The sequence below is a fragment of the Candoia aspera genome, chromosome 2 (genome assembly GCF_035149785.1).
Source record: "Candoia aspera isolate rCanAsp1 chromosome 2, rCanAsp1.hap2, whole genome shotgun sequence".
Taxonomy (NCBI): domain Eukaryota; kingdom Metazoa; phylum Chordata; class Lepidosauria; order Squamata; family Boidae; genus Candoia; species Candoia aspera.
In genome coordinates this window covers 143,749,081-143,754,775 of record NC_086154.1, presented here as the reverse complement: position 1 = coordinate 143,754,775, position 5,695 = coordinate 143,749,081, and positions in this window count along the sequence as shown.

Sequence of the window (5,695 nt, the reverse complement as noted above, 5' to 3'; positions counted from 1 at the left end):
AGAAAATCCCACAAACGCGTCTCCCATTTTCTGGCAGTAAAAATGCAAAGTACCAAGTGTAATGGCTTACAGTTGGATGCCTAAGTTGCGTGCCTTGCTCTGTCTGATGATAGAGCTGCTCTGAGAATAACAGGAGGATGAATTCTAGCCATTCTGGTCAACGAAGATTGTCACATGTGCTGATGGGAGAGGGCTTTCAAAAAGTCGATACACCCTGCTTCTGGGGCAGGGTTGCTGTGACTATTGCTTGGCTCAATTGCTTGGTTCTAGTGCAAATGTTTTGATTACCTGGTTTATGTATTGTGATGTGCAGCTTTTAATTTTGATTTGATTTGTGACTGACCACCTTATATTGATTTTGTGTGTCTACTTTATCTGTTTTCACCCAACTTATAGATTTGGGGAATTGTAAACTGCTCCAAGCCAGTTGATTAGAACAGCTGATAAGCCCAATCAATCAATGGTTTAGTCAGGATCAGAATATTTCGTGTTATTTTCATATACAGAGTAGAGCAAGGAAATTCCTACATTTGATAGTGTGGTAAAAGAAGCATGTATTTGTATCCTATAAAACTTTGCAGTTCTTAAAATGCTTTCAGTTCTCTTGGGCCAGAGACAATTTTTTTTCCCCAGAACGGTAAAGAAGGGTTTGAGACAGGCAAACACATCACATAAATCTGACCTGTAATAATGCCAAAAGCCACAGAATTTGATTCAGCATTCAGATCATCCAGTTCATCTGCAACTTTTCTCTCTCTCTCTCTCTCTCTCTCATACATTCTACATTACTGACTATTGAGAGAACATTGTTTCAAAAAAAACTATCATGAGTTTCTATATATGCAACCGCGTTGACTCTCTTTTCTTCGGTACTGTTTAAGTGATACTCACATGTGCTCCTAAATGACTGCTAAAACACCAAAAGTCTGCCATGCTTAGCAATGTTCCTTTGAAATAATTAAGAATAACATAATTCCCAACAATTTCAGTTGGTCACCTTATGGATGGATGAACGTACCTTTTTGCAACATTCACCTTTTTTCATACAGTACACATGCTGGATTTCATGTCACCTGGCAGTTGTTGCAATATCTTCCTTTTTATTATATGTATAGTTGACATTTTTGTGAACAATTTTCCAAATGCAGCTTCCTAAATGAACATATTTCTGAACACCTTTTTTATTTGACATTGTTAAATTTGGGAAATATGAAAGTTGCATGATAATAGTGTTCTAGCTCGCCTATTAGTCCAGGAAGTACAAATTAAAGGCAGTTTGTATTAAAATTCAAACCAAATGAGTTTCTCCCCCATTCCTACTTTTCAGTCTATGTCTGGATTCAGCCCAAAGGATTTTGATCCAGCTATATATACAACTGTGTCAAGTTCAGTTTAAAACATTTTTCCCCCATGCAAGCACTTTGGGCGTTGGTTATGATTTCCATGCAATCAAGCGTTGGAGTACAACAGTCTTGCTCTAACACTGCAAAAAGAGAGTGCATAGGAGACAGACAGAACACACTGCAAAGTCAATCCGGGCACTAAAAATTGTGGCAAGCCATCTGCACGTGGATGTCTTCCAAGTTCAAAAATTAAAGACTGAACAGAAAACCACTTTGCTGTGTGAGTTCCACTTTAGAAACAAGGATTGCGGGAATAAAAAGCATATCAGATAACAAGCATTTCAACAGCAGAAGCAATGTATACATGGCAGGTTGTTGAGGTTCACTTTCAGCCAAGCAACAGGGAAAGCCCAACTATTTGTTTATGCCCTGCTACTAGGGTAGCCTTCTTCAGTCCAGCTCTCTACAGCTCTCTGGTTCTATAGTTCTCATTATCTTGGGAACCAAGGGAGGTATAACCCAGTGATGGAGAAAATTGTTCAAGAACAATTTGTATTACTCTTGATTGTACGCTATTTGGTAGTATGTTACCTTTTTCTGGCAGATCTATCAATGAAAAAACCTGGAGCAAGGAAGAGAATAGCGCAGGGTATACAGAGATCCAAAAACAATGCAGCTTTCACTCATGCAGCAAAAGCGCCTATGTTGGACTTGATGTGAGAGAAGCTGTTGTTCAGCGGTAGAGTGAAGAACAACCCAATCCAAAATATAGTCTCCAGGGTGGGCTGGAGACAACTACTGTCTGAAACAGCAGAGTTGTCAGCAGCCACTGAAGACCAGCCACCGTTCCAGCTTCAGTGGCTGTCTGAAAACAACAGGAACTGTGACCCAACATATCAAGAGTGGGACCTCTTGGTGTGGGGTGAGGTTGCCAGAGGTAATTCTGAACTCCATCAACTAATGGTGAGATTTCATATAAAGCAGCTGCCTATGTATCACAATCCTACAAAAATCAGAACAAAGAATTTAGCTCCCATGATCCTAAAGAACAGGAATACACACCTAATCAAAGAAAAAGGAAACATGAGGCACCCCCCATCCATGTTTTATGTCCCCCACGATCCCACAGTTGGATTACCAATAATAGGTGGTATGTATTTTGTTTTGTTTGTATGTTGGGGGGGACAAGATCTAAAATAAGAATGTTATACCTCTGGGACACTCAATGCTCTTCTTTTGTATCAAACACATACCACACCCTCAACCGTTAGGCAAATTTCATGAAATGGGTCAAAACTCTAATCTTCACTTTATGTGCTGGCATTTGCACCATGCATCCTGTAGTCCTTGGAGGCTGGATGATGATCATCATGATGTTGAAGCCTTCAGCTCTCTTCCCCGCTCCCCAAGGTTATCATGCTCTCGGTCTTTCCTGGAAGTTGCTCAGAATATGTTAGTGATTTCATCAGCAAAAGAACTGTATTTAGCAATCCTCTCCAAATACTTAAACTGGTTGTCTTTTTTGTTTTTTTGCTGGATCTTCAAGGAACTAGAAATAATTGCTGCCCAGTTGGGGGGAGAAGGTGGAGTAGTCTCTCTCTCTCTCTCTCTCTCTCTCTGTGTGTGTGTGTGTGTGTGTGTGTACATATATATCAGTGAGAGAGAGAGAAAATTGGGAGAGGGGATTGAGCCAAGGAGATTTGGGTTCACAGGTTTTTCATATTATTTTTGTCCTAGAGTAGAAACATATGTGGTGTGAATAAAAATGCAAAGCATCCTCCGGAGTGTGCTGTTGCTTGGGTAACGGTGGGCATGCAGGATCTCAGGGAGGCTAACTGTAAAAGGGAACTTGTGCACTCAGCGGCTCTTTGATCCTGCAGCCCTGATCAAAGATGGCTCCACAATTCATTTCCTTGTCATTGTGACATCACCTCTTTGGAACCTTCCCCACCCCCCATGGATGGAAAGAAAAGATGCTGTTTTAGGCTTGGTCTCTTCCCACCCAACCCTATCCCAAAAATAAATGGAGGCAAACTTGGCCTAGGAGGGACCCTGGATTGACTGGCTAGGAGAAAGCAGGTGATCCTTCTCTGCATCAGGAAAATATACCTCTGCCCTCTGTGCATTGAGGACTGCCTTGGCCAGTGTAGAATCACTCCTATGTGTTTTACAGAAAGAGTTCCCAGCGGGTGTGGACAAGCATCTACTGACATTCAGCTTTTCAGGAATCTGAGGTTTGTTGCTCTTCCCCAGAACTTGCAGAAGTTGAGGATGCAAAATAGAAATATGTATTTTAGCTTCTCCATTCTTTAGTTATTTCAAAATGGTCTGTGTGCACATACACTGATACAGTTGTTCCAACGATTTGTACAATATGTATAGATTGCAGCAGTTGAATTTTCTTAATTTTTTAAATTAGTGTAACATGGGCACAACCCTAAATTCAATCTCCCATCTTCTCCTTGCCTTCCTAAGCAAATGCCACTACTGATAATAAATAATGTTTATTAATGAGACACTGCAGTCCTGGTGTTAATAAGAAACTGAAGTATAAAGGTGCATTTCCTATTTGTTTCAGTGTAAAGCTAATGTGAAAATTGAAAAGAGGTTTAGAGCTCACATGGCAGTTTTATTTTAGTTTCTCCCATTTGCTGCATGTACTGTAGAAGGCATAGCCTGGTACATAGATAGACCCCAGAGATGATGCACAGAGGCTACGTGTGCACAAACCTGTGCACAGGTAGGCTCTTTCCTTGAAGAGATCTAGGTCCTGTGCCAAGCAAGGCCAGCAGGAGTGTCCTCATTCCTTTCTGTCCACCCACTGAGTATCCCTAGATATGCCAGGTGCATAATATGGTACAGTAGTCCCCATGCTAGGCCAGCTCTTATGGTTCTCTTGATTCTCCTACACCAAGTTCCCGATCTTCTTCAGATATGAACTATGGATTGCAGAGACAGATGGGTGTGTGCAAACTTTGGCTTTTCTCTTCCATAAACCTGGTTCCATTCTTGCCCTCACAGGCATCCAGAAATGTTCAGGTCTCCACCTCAGAAATGCTGCTGCTGCTGCTACAGTTGACTTGCTGTATGAGCAACAGACTTTACTGATTTTCACCAGAGGAAATTCACAACCAGTTACACTCTGTTTGATGTGGAAAAGGGAAAAAGGGGGGGGGGGAAATGGGTAGAGGGGGGAATGGGGTGTGTGAGAAATTGTGTTGGTGTGTGCGTGCAAAGTTGGATTTTTCTTGAGAGACTGCATGAAGAGAAAAGGAAAATTAAGCAGGGGATCTGGAACTTTGGTCTAAAGAAAAAGCCAGTTCCTTTCTTTAAAAGAAAAGGCAACAGGAGATCAGCTTTACCTGCTGAGGAATAAGAGTGCATTTGCAGTTTTCTTATCTGAAGAGGTAGGCTTAAGACCCGGTTACACACTGATTGACTTCCTGCCTCATTTTAAGGTATATTTACTTTAACCATGGGTTGTCAATTAAGTCCCAATATGTGCATTGGCACAGTTGTTGTTGTTGTTAGTTGTTAGTTGTCGAGTCGTTTACGACTCATGGCACAGTATAAACCTATAAATCTAGGATTACAAATTACAGTGATTGCATTCACACAGTCATGGTTAGCTAGGCAGATCTTGGCTGCAGACATTATAGGAGGGGGAGCTTTAGATAGGCCTGTATATTACAATAGCTTTTACAGCCTGTCCGATGTAATGGCATGGCTGGACTGTAGAATAAGGTGGTAACCAGGTTGGTCATGTTGCAATCCAGGGGCTGGACTAAACTGCTCTTTTTCCCAAAGGCCTAACCCCTCAGGTGCTCTCTGAAAAATTCATTTCTTCCTGGGCCATGGCAATATATAAGAAACTGGAACATTGGGGCTTTTCCTTATCCCAAGGGCACATGCTGGGGCAAGAACATACAGTAGACACAATCAAACAGTGTCTCAAGGACACTGACATTTAAACAGACTTGAAGTCCCTCCCCAAAGACATATTTTTAAGTAGTCCTCACACCCTCTACTGATGACCCACTAGAGCAGTGTTTCTCAACCTTGGCAGCTTGAAGATATGTAGACTTCGACTCCCAGAATTCCCCAGCCAGCAAGGTTGAGAAACACTGCACTAGATACTTAAACCGAATCACATTCCTAAACTAAGGCAGGCCCTAAGCCTGGCACAGTTTAATACCCTTCCATCAGTGGTTTTAGAAGAGAGACACAAAGGGATCCTATTTGAATCCAGGCTCTGCCCATATGGTGAAGGAGCCATAAAAACCATAAAGCTTGCCTTACTGTACCGTCCATTTTCTGCCATGAGCTGCTAATTCCACACCTAATGAAATAGC